This window comes from Amblyomma maculatum, chromosome 11, assembly GCF_055883805.1.
Source record: "Amblyomma maculatum isolate TAMU_Amacu chromosome 11, ASM5588380v1, whole genome shotgun sequence".
In the NCBI taxonomy this organism is placed as follows: domain Eukaryota; kingdom Metazoa; phylum Arthropoda; class Arachnida; order Ixodida; family Ixodidae; genus Amblyomma; species Amblyomma maculatum.
In genome coordinates, this window is record NC_139354.1 from 2,906,102 (window position 1) to 2,923,294 (window position 17,193).

General features: G+C 44.2%; 1 pseudogene; it reads right to left on the reverse strand.

Moving 5' to 3' along the window:
• Positions 1-12,749: 12,749 nt before the first annotated feature.
• Positions 12,750-15,810, reverse strand: LOC146172663 (serine protease inhibitor swm-1-like; annotated as a pseudogene).
• Positions 15,811-17,193: the final 1,383 nt, after the last annotated feature.

Genomic DNA, 17,193 nt, shown 5'->3' on the forward strand with positions numbered 1-17,193 from the left:
AATGCGGATTTTCAGAAAATAGCAAGGAGAGATAAGAATGCCTTCCTGAACATACAGTGCCAAGCAGTTGAGGACAACAGCCAATTAAGGAACACAAGAGCTCTATATAAGACAATCAAAGATATCAAAGGAAACTTCTGTGCTAAGATGGGCGTGATAAAGGACAAACGAGGCAAGAAGCTCACTGAAGCCGCAGAGATAAAGAAGAGGTGGCAGAAATACACAGAAGAACTGTACAAGAAGGATCCGAATGTGCAAACCCAACATAAGACGGTTGTGATCACCGATCTCGAGCCGGGCATCCTAAAGAGTGAAGTTGAATGGGCCTTAGCCAGCCTTGCTAAGAACAAAGCTAGCGGAATTGATAGCATTCCAGCTGAGTTGCTTCAAAATCTCAACCATGACGCTGTTAACATTCTGCATACATTATGTCAGAAGATTTGGACAACCCTGCAGTGGCCACAGGATTGGAGGAGGTCAGTTTACATCCCCATTCCAAAGAAAGGCAGTGCCAAAGATTGTTCCAACTACCGCACGATCGCGCTTATTTCGCATGCTAGCAAGGTGATGTTGAAAATCCTCCAAGGTAGGCTGCAGCAGTATGTGGATCGGGAGCTTCCGGACGTGCAAGCTGGGTTTCGCAAGGGCAGAGGAACTAGAGACCAAGTTGCCAACCTTCGCTGGATCATGGAAAAAGCAAGAGAGTTCCAGAAACCCATCTACTTCTGCTTTATTGATTATGCGCAAGCGTTTGACTGCGTAGATCACAGCAGATTGTGGCAAGCTCTCCAAGAGATGGGAGTTCCAATTCACCTCATCTGTCTCCTCAGGAACCTGTATGAAGGACAAGAGGCCACAGTCAGAACTGGGCATGGTCTTACTGATTGGTTTCCAATTGAGAAAGGAGTGAGGCAAGGCTGCATACTGTCGCCCTGCCTATTTAACCTATATGCAGAGTGCATCATGAGGAAGGCTGGTCTGGACGAGTCTTCAGCTGGAGTGAAGATTGCTGGAAAACGTATCAACAACCTTAGATATGCGGATGATACCACTTTGATGGCAGAAAGTGAAGCGGAACTCAAGAGACTTCTGATGCGCGTACAAGAACAGAGTGAGAAGTTTGGGCATAAACTGATCATTAAAAAGACAAAGATCATGGCGTCTTGCCCTATCAAGTCTTGGAGCATCAAGGGACAAGAAGTGGAAGCTGTGACAGATTTTCTCTTCTTGGGCTCCAAGATTACCTCGGAAGGAGACTGCAGCCATGAAATTAGGAGACACCTGCTTCTGGGAAAGAGAGCAATGGTTAGCCTTGACCGCCTAGTAAAGAGCAGAGACATTAGTCTGCCAACCAAGATGCGTATAACTCGTGCTATGGTCTTTCCAGTTGTGATGTATGGATGCGAGAGTTGGACTGTGAAAAAGGCTGACCGCCGAAGAATTGACGTGTTTGAATTGTGGTGCTGGCAAACACTCTTGAGAGTTCCTTGGACTGCCAGAAGATCAAATCAGTCAATATTGTCGACCATAAACCCTGACTGCTCATTGGAGGGTCAAAGTCTAAAGTTAAAGCTCAGCTACTTTGGTCATCTGATGAGAAGAGAGGAGTCGCTGGAGAAAGATTTGATGTTGGGAAAGGTTGAGGGTCGCCGGAGAAGGGGTAGGCAGAGAACGCGATAGTTAGATGGCATCCTCGAGGCACTGCAGATGAAGTTATGTGATGTTAGGAAGATGGTGAGAGACCGGAAAGCGTGGCGTGACATGGTCAATAGGATCACGAAGAGTCGGACACGACTGAACGACTGAACTGAACTGAACCAAAATTTGTGCCAGAGAATTCAAGACAGGGATAAAACGTATATTTCTCTTAAAGGGATTATGATCTCGCTTTGCTTGCTGAGTGCAAACAAAAAAGAATAAAGAATATAATAAATAAAGCACACACTGATTATCCTGTCAGTTCATTTGGATCTATCAAGAGTACACTGAAATGTGAGATGCGACCAGCAACCTTCGGAAAATTGACTTGTGATGGTATGGAAGATGCAATAACTAACAACGAGCACGCGGGTGGAAATAAAATGGCAGGTGAAATTGCATCGTCATTTTGTTAATATTGGTCATATGAAGGGGAAGAACCATGCTGGGCTGTCTATCCGAAAGAAACAGCCAGCTGGCATTCGTTCTGAGTTTCCTACTCAGTGCCAGTATTTGAAACAATTATTCCACAACTTAAAAATTGTGCGGCTACTGTTAAGGATGATATACGAAAAAACAGCCAAGGATGTCGATATAGTGTGCAGACAGTCACGGACGTAAACATTCGGCAAACTGCGTTCAAATTGTGCAAACGCCGCGAAAGGACGTTGCTAAGAATTAATGTCAGGCCTGGTCATTGTGTTAAAATAACGAAAACAATCAGTCAAGAGTAAAAGAGAAAAAGTAGTAAAACAAGAAAAAAAATTAAAAGTAAAAAGAGAGAAGAACCAACCATAATAGAAAATAGTCGGCAGAGTAGAAAGAAAGAGAGAAAAAAAGAAGCAAATGAGTGCCGAGTCGTAAGAAAGGCTTTCACTGTACCGCGCTTAAGAGAGACCCAAGTGCCTGCAACGATGTTTAGTCTAAATTAACTGATGGGTAATGTAACCGGTGCAGACTACATGTACGCGATGTAGCAAACTGAAGGGAATCTTCTGCTGGCGGGAGCTAGTAGCGTTATCGCTTCATAACCATTAAACATGAAACTTAACTGTTCCTCATATTTTTTCTAGGTGTCTTAAGAGATAACTAAAATTTTAAAAATTACAGAATTTTCAAGAGGCCAAATGAGTGATAACGTGCCGCAAAAGCCTTAACCTTCAGCGATAGAACAGGAGAAAGAAGAAATCATCTTTCGGCGTATGATTCAGCGAAGACCTTGCATGGATCACGCATGTTAATGAATTCAAAGCTGACTGGGTCAGAATGACCGCAAATATTTACAAATTTTGGAATTCTCCTACCCACATACCTAAAACAGGCCTTTTGTTGTTGTAATCTAAATTGAGCCCTGAAATGGTAGTTAGGGAACCACGAAATCCTATAATAAAAAGCCTGGTCGCACAAGAAGTGTGCTACCTATGTGCGAAAATTACAAGTCTAGTAATAGAAAGTTACAACCCGGACTTTTCATGCGCGCTACCATATATATGCTAGAAACGCACAGGGTGTGTGACTTGAAGCTACTGCAGTGGATACATTGAAACAAACTGCTTGTTTCACCTATAGAACACATCAGCACATGGTCAGGTTAGAGAAAACGCTGACACAAAAAGTAACTACTGTTGATAAACGTTAACGTTTGGCTCTACTAAACTATAGAATGGGTCTAAAATGAGCATAGACATCAAAAAAGGGCTACTCTGCTCAATCGTGAATGTGGAAACTTCTTTGTTAATTCAGATCTTTCGATTATGGCCATATATCTGTTTATCACTAGGATTTCTGTAACCTAATATTGAATCATCAAAACTAAGCCCTTTTCAAAGATTGAACCTAAAAACTCTACATAATTTTCGCCATGGGTACTGAATTGTTGGATTGCTCCAGCTTTCTATTTGCGATACATTGACCCCGGATTTCACTTTTGTCAGTCTTTCAATATTTCGTAAGAAACATCCAATTCGCAGTGAAAATTTCGAAACTGTTAAACTGCTCTTGCGTTCTTTGTATACATGCTGGTTTTCCATTAGTAATACTGTTATTACTAATGTTCAGTGTCATTTCATAACACCACGACACCGATGGTTTGCTTATATTTTTTGTTATTGTGGTAATAAATTAATTTGATTTAATGATACCTCAGGTGATGGTGAGCATCGTCAAGTCGATCTTATGCGTCATTTTCTCCATCTCAAACATGTACATGAGACATTGTTTGCAATAAAATTGTATTGTGTTGTAATTCCGATTTCGTGCTTGATCCCTTATGGAGCTGTTGCATTATATCTGATATGCCACCAGCAGTCGTGTTTTGTTTTCAATAAGTACATGTGTGCATCTTTTAGTCGTGTACAGATTGGAGCAATTTTAAGGCGATAGCATTTAACGGCTCATGCTCGAGCATCGTGTCCGTGTCGTTACGTGAGAGACAGTAGCTGGAAGTTGACATGGCCGAGTACTAAGTGGGCTTCGTGATATTACGTTTGGCAGGCGCTGCCAATTCGGGCGTCTGCTTTCATATGGAAAGGGGATATCAGAATCAGCCTGCCAAGACCCTTGCTTTCACATTATCCCCAGGCCACGCAGGCACTTTCATACGGATAGGTTAGAGCGGGGCTTTATATGTTGGCTGGTAGCTTATACTATTGCGTCATCGCGAAAGTGGGACTGAAAACAGAAGGAAAGAGGTGCCGTAAGGGAGGACGTTGGACGCCCGCGCGATAGGCTTTCGTCTCGTCGCAGTTTAGTGATCGGAAGTACCCCCTAGAATGTCACCCCTGTTATTTTAACGCGATAGCGTTAAGGGCCACGTGTCGCTTAAAACTCGGTGTCGTCGTCGGCGGCCGCCGTCCCGCGTCGTCCGGCGTTGGCCGTGAGCGAAACATCCCACAAGCATTAATAAATGAAAAGGAGTAGGAAAAATCGCCGACCTGAGGAATCGAACGTGGGTCTCCGGGGTGCTAGACGAGCACGCTAACCACTCCGCCACGCCAGCTTTTTTTTTTTTATTTATTGCCGACTTTGACATTTGAAAGTGAAATCGGAAATACAGTGCATAAAACGCGTAAGCCAGGTTTCGACAAAAACGGATTAAAATTCTCTCAGCGGCACCAAAACATCAAGCAAGGTAATCCATTCTGGTGGATCAGGGAGTGCTCGGTAACACTCTCTTAGTGAAACGACACTTTCAACAAAATGCTCGCGAACAGGACGCACGACAAGATCAGCATGTTCAAGTTGCATCCTTGTTTTCCATATTGAGTGCAGGCCCAGAAGCATAATCAAATCATATGGTATATCCTGTGATGTTTCTATCGGCAAGAACCTTATTCCATATGGATCGAGTGGTAACTGTTTCTTATGCTTGCGCTGTAAAACATTCCAGTGAAATATTTGGTCCCAGCAGTCAAGAAAAACATGCTCTATTGTTTCAGGTTTTTTGCATAAAAAACAATTGGTAGTCCAGGGTACGAAGATGCCTTTACTATGAAGCCATGTCTTAACGGGTAGCGTGTTAGTGTGCAATTTAAAGAAAAAAGTTTTGACTGAAGATATTACCAGCATTCTTTTAACTCTTTTAAGGACGTCTTGTCCGGGACCTCCACGGTATTGCAAACGGTACAATGGCTGGGGAAGCATGATGTCAGTGAGGTCTCTACAGAGTTTCTTCTTGGTGACATTGCACAGATATTCATGAGAGAAACGCACATTTAACAACCTATAAGCAAGCATAACTTCACGCAGATATCCAGTCACGGCACCGCACGTATTTTGACATGACGAAATCACGAACCCTGGAAGGAGTCTGCTGAGCCTGACTTGAATCACTGTCCGGAGAAATGGATTGTTTTGGTCGCGTAGATAAATAAAGCGCGATACAACCTGGCGCATAAATAAATGCACAAGCCCTAGTCCTCCCTTCTTGGCAGGAAGGAAAAGATTGGTTCGACTTGTTCTCTCCCATGTCGAAGCCCAAATGAACACAGCAAAAACACGATGAATGTTTTGTACACTGATCCTCATGTCACCCAACACATTCATTACATACCAGATCTTAGATACAAGGAAGAGATTGCAGATTGTGGCTCGGGAAAACATCAACAATTGCCTTCCTTGCCACGCGTCAGCCTTTTCTTTTGCAGACAACGCTTGGTTAGCCCAATATGGCTCTGGGTCGCGATAGGCATCAAGCGGTACACCAAGATAACGTCTTGGAACAGAAGCCCAATTGAGCCGACAAAAATTGTCCGACGTGGCTTCCCAGTCTCCATGCCGAAAGCCATGACCCTTTTCCCAGTTTATCTGGGCCCCGGTTAACTCACAAAATTGTTGTACAACAGTTGTGGCATGCTGAATACTGTCTCTGACGGAGCAAAAAATGGCGATATCATCGGCGTAAGCAAAGATTTTAACATGGGCCGCCTTTGCATGGCTATTTGCAATGGCCAAACAGAGTGGCTCGAGGTAAACAGCGAACAGCAAGGGTGGCAGCGGACATCCTTGCCTCACGGACGACAAAACTGGCAGGCTGCCAGTGAGTTCTCTGTTTACTATGACTCGCGTTGAGCAGTTCGTGTAGGCCATTCTCACTCCCTCGGTTATAACAGTACCGACGTTCGAATGCTCCAAAACGCATAGCAGAACCTCGTGCGATACACGGTCGAACGCCTTCGCCAGGTCGAGCTGCATCATAGCCACGCGGTCTCCAAATGCATCGCAACACTCAAGAATACTCCGAGCAACATGGACATTAGTTGCTATACTTCTGCCTTTTATGCCACAAGTCTGGTGCGGTCCAACTAAAGTTGTTATCACTGACTGCAAGCGTTTGGCCAGATCTTTCATAAAAATCTTGTAGTCTACGTTGGTAAGAGTGATCGGACGATAGGACCCTACCAACAAACGTTTATCCGCATCATCACTCTTTGGTATGAGCACAATGTGCGAAGTTGTAAAAGACAAGGGCACTCTTTTCATTTCGTAAGCTTCATCCAGAACGTTATGCAACATGCGGGCTGCCTTCGTTGTGAAAACTTTGTAAAAAGCCGCTCCTAGACCGTCAGGCCCGATGTGTTTTACCTAGGGCGAGGGTGTCGATTGCGCATTCTATTTCGCCCTCAGTAATTGGCTGCTCCAGTTGCTTCTTGACCGTTTCATCGAGACGTGGCATAAGCGAAAGAAATTTCTGGAATCCGTCTTTTGCCTCGCGTGAGCAACTAAACAGATCCTTAAAATGATCGGCAACCACTTTCTTGATAACGGTGTTATCCGATGTATTGCGTGCCCGGTTGATAACTGGCGTATTTCTTTCTGACATGCATATCTTTTTTCGTCAGATAGCGCTCGCTTAGTTGGCGTTTCTCCTGCCCAGAGCTTCTCTGATCTAGCGCGTACAATCGCCGCTTTGTATTTTTTCGCATCTACACCTTCCAGCTGGCTTTTAACTTCCCTTATTTCTTTCGTGTAATTACCAGGCTGAATGTTTTCCGTGCTTATGAAGAACTCCAGTTCTTGCTGGAGTTTTGTTTCGTTCTCTCTTTGCTGGTATGCTATGAGGCTGCTTCTTTCGAGGGCTTTCATTTTAACTCGCTGGTTAAATTCCTCCGATTCGACTGCAAAACAGGGGGGCTGCATTTCAAGTAACTTTTCGAATTCTTCCGTTACTGCGTTAACGAAGACCTCATCCTCAAACAGCCTCACATTTAATTTCCATAGGTCCCAGTTCAATCGAATATTCCTCTGCCTTTCCCCAAACGTTGCCATCACCAAGCAATGATCACTAAACTGGACGGGCTTGACTTCGTAGGCAGTACATAAGGACACCAACTCATGTGATGCATATATTCTGTCTAGTCTCGCGTGACTTTCACGTTGGAAATGAGTGTACTGCGGACGATTTTCACCGGTCAGCACGCTTCCTATGTCTTCGAGATTGCATTCATGTACCAGTGTATATAGCACCTCTGCACTTTTGTCTCGGACACGTGCACGCTTAGCGCTTAGCCACGCCAGCTAGATGGTTTCAAATGGACAAAGGCGCGTCGATTGATTGCGGTGTTTTCTCAGAAATGTCCCTTAGAGAAGTGTATTGTGGTTTATAATGATAATTATGAGCATGTAAATTACAGAATTACAGAACACGCAGTTAAGCGACTGGCAAATTACTTTTCCGCTATACTTCTTCTTCGCTTGGCGTGCACGTAGCGCCATCATGCGTGTGGCCCACGGAATAAGATAGACAGGGCATGGCCTCCGAGACCTTCCTCGTGCCGGCTCGACAAACTACGACTGCAACTTGAGGCCCGCGCGTTTCGGCAAGGTGACTAGCAGCGCTTCTACGTCCCGGAAGGATTAATAAATCCAAATGAGTAACTTTGGACAAGTTAACGAGTGTTGTATCATGTGAACTACGTATTTGTGTCACTCAAAAGCGCGACAAGCAAATGAGTAGACGGTGCGGACGGGGCGCGATAACGCTATCGCGTTCCATTCTTAACGGTGAAGTTTAAGCATACTCCAAATCTTTAATAATAATAATTGGTTTGCAAGAAAGAAAGGACTCAGTATCTCTCACGTTTCTGTGGACACTTGACCGCGCCATATGCCGTATAGGAAAAGAGAAAGGGGGAGTGAAAGCACCAAGAGAAAAAGAGGTGCTGTAGTGGAGGCCTGCAAAGTAATATTCCCCACCTTGGTATATTTGACATGCACTGAAATCGCATGCCACACGAACGCCTTTACGTTTCGAGTCCATCGAAGCACAGCCGCTGGCGGTCATCAGGATCGAACCCATGCATCTCTGGCACAGTCGCCGGTCACCTTAACCACAGCATCACCGCGGCAGGGCATCCCTGGTATTTTGGAAAGTTGTTTTATGTAGTATCTGCACTGCTAAGCGAACTATCATCCCTGTAAGTTCTTGCCATTCTTGAAGAAATTGTAAGAAGAGCCACAGCCTCTTCAGCGTTTAGTCTAAAGCCTTAGACACTTCATAAATGTGGTCTGATAAATAAAGCAAAAATATCTCCCCACAGCGACAAGTAGTCTGTACTTACGAGTGAACGTAGTAATCTTAAATATACCACCCGTATAAAGCGTCACCTTTTAATTAGAGTGGCAAGTTGAAATATATTTATCTTTGAATATTGAAACTGAGTTCACTTACCAGGCGTTTGGGCTTTTATGAGGAGCCCGCCGAAGATGACCGCAATCGTTAGAGAACAAACGTACATGGCGACTCTTTTAGTATAGGTGGGCTATTCGAACAAACTGGTCTTCTGTAGGAAACAAGTCCGTATTTTCCGCCAAAGAAAATAGCAATATTTGCAGAAAAAAAGCCGTGGCTTTCCCTCAGCAGATGTTGGATCCACTTTAAATATATAAAAGGCCGTAAAAGAACTGTTCAAACAATGCCAGCTGGATTACCTTCGTCTGAAGACAAGCCGAAAAGAGCAACGCGATAATAAAAAAGCTTGGCAATTTGCGCCTAATTTCGAGGTGAATAATAGAGGAATACCTCAACAATTACGGTTGGGTACGCTTGGCTTGTTATAATTATGAGAAAAAGCATGGCAGAGCGCTGGCAGGCGCTCGCTCTTCCCATAGAGCACCGAATGGTGTTTACTTTCTCTAAACTCTTGAACTTTGGCTGTAAAGAAATTGCCGTGCCCTGCAGAATCCTGTTTTCCTGCATGAATTGCTGTGCCTGCAATACCGAAGAGAACAGCTAAAATTTCTTGCGCCCGTTTTCTTCTCCCTCCAAAAGCTTCAGAAGTGAACTTCAGGATATTCATTGCTTTTTTATGCTTCCAAGCAAGTGTGATTCTCTCTTGTTGGGATGTTTCGCATGGCGAGAGTCACTGATGCACAGGTCTCTGCAATGGTGATTAGTTCGATGAGCTCCGGATTTGGGCGTCCCTATTATGTAAGTGTGAGGTTCGGGGGGTGGAGAGGCACACATGTTCCGTTGAACGTTCGTTGCGCAAGCGTTAAGAGGCTTATGCGGCCGAAAAGCATTTATAGAACGTGTGTACAATACGTGCCCGCCGAAAGTTTGAGTCCGGCCGAAAAAAAATTCGTTCCCGGATCCCCGATATTTTACCTCGCAGAAATTGGATCAAACATTGTACCTAACCTAATGTGGATATGACCAGCTGAATGGTGTTCTCCAAATTTTGATGGGCCCCAGATGAAATTCCCTTCTGTGGACGAAGAAATTTTGGCTGCGTTCGAAGTGTGCTAGTGACGTCCAACCTAATTTATTATGGTAAACTAAATGAAATTTTTTTTGTGCGTCAATCCCAAAATTTCGCTCACCAGACGGCCGGATTTTGAGTTGGTCGAATGACCAAAATGAACGTCCAACGTGAATTGGAGAGCTGGGAGGGCCGCAGAAGCGACATCTCGGACGGCGATGAACTGTGCTGGAGCATTATGCCGTCCTGCCTTCCGACGAGAGTCGCCAAGTCATTTTTGATTCCTTCCTATATGCGGCCAAACATGGGACAATCTGGATACAGCGACTCAACGCTTCAGAACATTTTACGGCAAATGCCACTCATCTCCCGCTGACGTGCTAAGCGCAGAGATTAGTTCTTCCAAAATAAATAAGCCTCTTCACCATGCGTTTTGCAGGCTGAGTTCCATCCCTTGGGGTTCAATCGTGGTCTTTGGACATACCGGAGAGATATCGATGCATGAAGGCTGGGAAGGAACTGTGCTGTTATCGTGGAGTGTCCTCTCGCAGCTAGTGATGGCTGCATGCTGAATCAAAGCTACGCAATAAATGAATACATCCGCGAGAACAATTTGCGCCCGCAGCAAAGCCAATGCTGGAGGTTCAATAACATATATATTCATTGTTGCGTATTACCTTGCCTTAATACCTTGAGTTGCGGCATATTAAACGAATAATGGTAATCACGTGTCCTTGAATGTCTTTTCAACGCTCGACTATACAGGATACAAGACGCGCCATGAAATCCCAGCCGTGGTAGCCGTTTTCCTATAGAGGCAAAAAGCAATGCGCCCGTGAACTGTGAAATATCTGCACAAGTTAAATGCCCCCCAGTTGGCTGAAATATCCAAAGCAGTCCACTGCGCTGTCGCCCATATCCTGAGTCGATTTCGGAAGTTTAGCCCTATAAATTGATATAGAAATTATTTTTCCCCACGGTGGGAAAGTGAGATTTATGCACACCCCTCGCGGGCAGCAGCTCCTAAGATTCCTGCCAGTCCAGCGATACGAGCTGTTTATAGCTTCCGCTGCGCCAATGGCCATCCTCTATGCTCTCCGCACACTACATCCCCCCCCCCCCCCCTCTCTCTCTCTCCGTCCTTCTCTCAATGACACGTATGAATGCGTGCCTGTGACGGCGCGGGCCTAAAAAATGTTTCGGCAACGCCTTCTTCCTCGGCGCCTAATGGTTGTGACGGCAGCCGGAGAGCCGTAATGTTCCAGTTGGTTTGAGGGTTAGAGAGGGGCGGCCGGTGATCATACCGGGGCTTCCTCAGTCAGACCGTTAAGCCTAGACGGTTTGACAGCCATGCCACGCGGCAAGTGCTAAAGGTTTTGTGGAGCACTGTTCGCCGTTGTGTTGCAGTGCCAGCGTCTGCGTTTGTGGTCTAGACGCGAAGTCTCTAGGAACTCAAGGTTTTGATTGGCGTCATTAAGCTTCCCATTCGCTAGATAATCCGGCTTAGGAGCAGTGAGCCTTGAGAAGTAAAAACCGCGGGCACGTCGCTTGAAGACGGTAGTTAAATGACGATATCGCAGGGCGCTGACTTTTCAGGGGCTTGTGGCACATCGCGAAAGCATATGAGAAGGCCGAGATGGGAGTAACTGCTAACGTCGGCAGCTCCTATGAGATCGGAATCTAACCATCCTGGACCATATAGGGACATTGTATGGCTTGGTTAAAGCACTGCTCTATATCTATAATGCCTGGTGCTCGATATAATGTGATGGCTTCCCACTGCGCACTAATGAGTATCTGTGGGTTGGCTGTAGGTAGGCTTCAGCGCGAATTAAAGGAATATAATTACGCGATGAACCAACAAGCCATATAAGCGAAAGAGGGTCTGGAAGAGGAGCTGCAAATGAGTCTTTAATGGCATTGCGTCGCAAGCTTAGTGCCGGCACTTCAATTCTTGAGGCTTCAAATGCGAACAAACTCACACTGAATCATCTGAATCATATCCTAAGCAGCTAAGATTAGCTCTTCCATTCCTTGGTGTCTTTCAATAAAGTTAATATATATACTTTGCCGACCCTCAGTGATTTTAATCGCTTTATGTGATCTGAGTCGTTCGGGATGTCCATAGATAACGTGTATTTTGCTGTTTCAATCTTAGAGGTAGGCGGCGTCTTAGAATAATTGATAAACGTATGCAAAAATATTTGGCTCATGAGCAGAAGTAAGTCAAAGACACAAAGAACAGAAGCGGAAATCTTCAAAGGAGTTTATTTTTCAGAAGCATGCGTACTTAATATCCACAACCTCTACGATGATTACTACATTACATGTGTGAGAAGGAAGAACGTCACAATGTGGCGGTTTGTTATGAGGTTGTGTTAGCACATGCTCGTCCTTATCGGTGTATCAGTTCCGTCTCAGGTATTCTGCTTGTTAAAGCATTTCTTTTTTGCAACACATATTTCTTATATAAGGGCTCAAATTTATGCAATTTTATTAGGTAGAATGTTACCCTGCAATCCTCCTCGTCGGTTTATAACTTTTTAAGTGCGCTTTATTATTCGCTCATCGAAAACTCTTGCAGTTATTTCAAGACACCATCTTTCTAAATGGTTCGCTGTCTTCAATGTTACATAGTGCATCTGGAAAGTGCAAATGCAACTTGACTCTCTTGAAGAGGCTTATATAATGCAAACTAAGACAAAACAAATATAGAATGCAAGCGAACGCTCAATATGAACAAAGCATGTTCTTGGTTTAAAGAACGTCTCTGGTGCATCTTCATTAACTTCCGTTTTATTACTACACTCCATGCACGAGATAATCTCCAATAGAAGCAAATTCGAGCTCTCGTTATTCATTCTTCTTTGGACATTCGTTTGTAAGAACACAAGTAGAAACAATATATTTATTTTTCATGGCGTAGCCTGCTGACAAACTCAGCCGCTGTAGATACTGCAGAACAGGACACATGTGTCGGCCGCTGGAGGACTGTCACAACGTGGCTGACAGCCAGACTTGCAGACCTCGAAGGTCGAGTTGGGCGGTCACTTTGGGGGACACTCTTTAATTGGGACGCATTTATATTCCTTTCGAGATGCACTGAGAAAGAAACAACAATTAAAGAAAACTTCATACATCGTTATGCTTGCCAGAAAGGCTCTCGCTTTGTACTAACGCGAAAGCCTAGGATGTGCTCTTTGGCGAAAATACCGTGTGAGCCTCTTTTTTCGGAAAATATGTATTTGCTCAGTGGGGCAGGACGCAAAAGAGAAAAAACAGAATCGCCTAAATAAAATTATTTCGTCAACTACTTGATTCAACGAGTGTCCCTTATGGTGTATAGAATATTCTTTAGCTGTTGCTTCTCCGTTCAAATTTGTTTTTATAAATAGAGATCAGTTAACATAGCATTGTTTATGCTTTATTAACATTGAAATTTGTATCTGTCACATCGACACAAATGCTCCAGCGAAATACAGTTTATCAAAACCATTGCCAAGAATGACTTGGCTCTAAGAATAGCGCGAAATTTATGCACTTGCAAGTCAGCACAGACGAAGCCAGTGAATTATGTTGGCCGGAAGAATATCGAGCATGCTTGAAGTTTTGGTAATAGAATAAAGTTTCTTAATTAAACACCGAAAAACGTAAAACAATCTTCCTTCGGAACGATGCCCTTTGTGCCCAGCTACATGGTTTTCCATAATCAGGAAAGACCTATGAGCAATATTTTACGGCACAGTTCACCAATCACTGCCGTATAACGGGGCGTAGGGTGCAGCTGGAGCAGCCGAACGTTTGAGGTTATTAAGCCATTGAGCCGGGTTAACCAATTAGTAGTTTTACTGATTTCAAACAGATTTTGTTTTGGAGGGAGAGCCATTGTGCCAGAGGGCCTTCTAGACTCCATCGGTTCTTCCTTTCTGGATCAAACTGAGAGCGGACGTCCAATGGTGCTGTTTTCCATGAACACTCGGCGCATTTGCCGTCACTGTAATGTAGGCTTTCCAGCTAAGAATGAATAGCTGTAGGGTTAAGCCGATATTTTTTGTTGAAACAATACGTTTAGTTTCTGCAAAATCACGAGAGATAGACGAGGCGAACCATGGCCGAAAGCGTGAGTTTGCTCATAGAGCAACCTGCCCGGAGCCAGTATTTATCATAAATTCAGAATGCTAAATCATCGCATTAAGGGTATCCGAGAAAGCGTGCACCTCCTTTGTTGCTACCCTAGTGTCACTTTGATCGCAACCGCTTCTTTGCTTATTAATAAAAGACGCTGACGTTTTAAGTCGGGATCTTTATCTTCAAGGACCAAGTCATCTTAACCCTTGCGGTTACGATCGTCGGTACCTTCCTGACGTTGAAAATCTGAAGAGACAGAGGTGGTAAAGAAAAGCTGAATTAAAGTGCGAGTTTTGTGTTTTGTCAGAAAGCGATCTGCCATATGTTTGCAGAATTGCCTTAGCGTGGAGTTCCCGATAAACATTCCTTTGTTTGGATTTGTCCTTTTCTTCTTCATAGCTCACTCTGCCCAAGGTTAGAGTAAAATGTTGCTTTGTTCAGCGTATACCTAGCGACTGCAGTGGGAATAACGTTCATCATCATCATCATCTTCATAATCATTTATCACCATCCGGACCATATCTACTGCAGTGCGAAGCCCTCTCCTATATGCCTCCAACTTTTAAGGGGGGGGGGGGGGGGGATTAAATTTACCTCATCTAATTACTAGGTGCTTTCAGTAATCGAAGTATACTGCAAGACCTCTAAACAAGACCGATACTTACAGCACAAAACCCGGAGGACAGAGGCATCCAGTGACGCACACCCTGGGGCACACTGCAGCAGCCTCTCGACCACAGGTCAAAGGACATCCTGATGCGCAGCTATTAAAGTCCTGGTTTTGCCGACCTTTACACTTTTCGCATTCGTTCGTTGCGATGCATGCACCCCAGGCGTTGCGCACGTAGCCGGGTTTGCAGACGCATTTTCTCAGCTCGTTGAGCAATGTAGGATGTGTGATTTCTGGCTTGCAAAATGCATCTTTCCGATGATCCCCATCTACGGGCTGCTCCTTGGAATCGCACTCGGTAGGCTTCCCTGCAAGTGCACCAAAAAACTATAGAAGTAGCCCATTACTACTTTGTGTTGGGGACTAGAGAAATGTTGCTGAATGGCTTCAATGGAAAAAGTTAAAATTGGTAGCTTAAAAAAAATTATACCATTCAATTTTTATTCAAAGGAAAAAGCTATTTACCTCTTTTTGCCGATAACTTTTACCTCCAGTTACCTGATCAGTACAATGTCAAGATTGTTAGTGCTTTGCCGGAATGATTAAGTGATAGTGCGAATAAGCACATAGACGTGATAGACGGTAATTACTTAGAGAAACATTTGACAAACGCTTTTCTAAAAGAAAATTGAGGTATCATTTCGTTACGCTAACCAGTGTACTTCAGTTTGGACAAGACGCCATTGGTACTGAGCTACAGGCATTGCTGAGGTCTGATGAGCTCTAATCGCCGACTTATACTGGAATACTATAGTGCCGATGTGTAACATTTATGTTCATAATTACAAAAAATAAATAATTCATAAGAATTACTAGAAATTACATTTTTCCGCACGTAACTATTTCCCGCCATACGTCTCAATCTCGGCCATTTTCAGCCTCGTCAGATATTTGCAAGACAGAATGAAATAAGCCGCCCAAGTGCGCCGCAAATAGTTTTGTTAACAATGCGATATTTTCGGGCATATAAAACGCCAAATTCAATTTTATGGGTGACGAGAGGGAAATGCAATGCAGCTAACCTAAAATTCCTAAATGACTAAACTTACCAGATGTCTGTGTCCATGCCACGAAAGCGCCGAATGTGACCACAACTACTAGAGCACGAGGGAACATGGAGACTGCTCGAATAGAGCTGGGCTACTGAATAAATCGTTCGCTTAATACTGTATATAAGAAAAAATATGCAGTTTTTACGGCAGATGAGAAAATAAGCTTTCCTTCCTCTGTTCAGACGTGAACGATCCATTTTATTTTCGCAATGTCCATCAAGAAATGTTCAAAACAATGGAGTAGAACTTTGAAGAGGGGAGTGCATAAAGCAAATAAAGTCGTCCTAAGGTCCACCGTTGTTTGTTTTTTGCACTTCCTATGTGAATGGTATAAAAGTACTTCAACAACAAAACAAGCATTTTATTTGGGTTATTGCCTTTTCTTCGTGGAACAAGAATCTCGGCCCTGAGCAAAAACACGAACGCTAGCAGCGCTAGCTCTCTATTAGCATCCCGGCATTTCCCTTGGCGGGTTTTGTAACTGCACCATTTAGCTGTAATACTTTCTTGTCCTGGAAGGTTCAGCCGCGCCTGAAAAGCCAGCATCTCTGCTCTCTTGGGATCCTTTATTAAATGGCCTCGCTCGCAATAGGTGCCAACGACAGAGTAGGTAAAATAATAATTGTGAAAAAAGTCACAACATTATTTCAGTATAGGTTGATCTTATTCTACGTGGTGACATTTTCAACGCTTCTAGCTTCTCATTAAAGTGCTAGAATTACTTGTGCCACTTGCGAAAATGTTATGTCCTGCTGAAGCTGTGGTGGCGTAGTTGCAGCCTATGGTCGCAAAGTGAGTCAAGTGACCGGCAGACTGGGCGTCCCGGCACCTGCAGCCGGTGGGGAGAGAGCTTATCGCTAAAGGTGCAGCTGATATATTCCTCGTTGCCCTTTCACTAGCTGCCGTGAATTCATCGACATACGCCAAAGTTGAGCGCCCGAACCAGAGTTATGTGCAATGCGTTACAAGTAACTCATGCTCGCTCTTACAAAACCCTCTTTAACTACGCGTTCCGAAGTCCTCTGCGTGGCATAGAGGTTGCACGTCTAAGTCGGGATACTAGAGCTCCGTGTTGGATTTTCATGTCAACTTCCAATTTGACAACTGCTTAGTTGGCCGACCTCAACACTGGTATTCCCCAGACTTTCCAGGACGCCTGAGTTTGAGATGACAATGCCGGACTTTTTGAGGATGAGTAGTATATTGCTCTGCAAGTTTCGTGCAAGTGCAAGTTGCGAGGGACGTCTGTTCATTGGAGGTGCTTTTTAGATGGACTTGAAGTGTTACTGAGGATGTTTCGGAAGATTAGACTATATGAAGAGAAGGTGACCCATGCATTTAACAAATGTTCTAGAAGTAAACGTGAACGTTATACGTGGCAGCTTCATATGTGTAGTGGTTTTTCTAGTTTGAGTCGATGCGATGGAAGTTGTGGCTGTCATGCTTC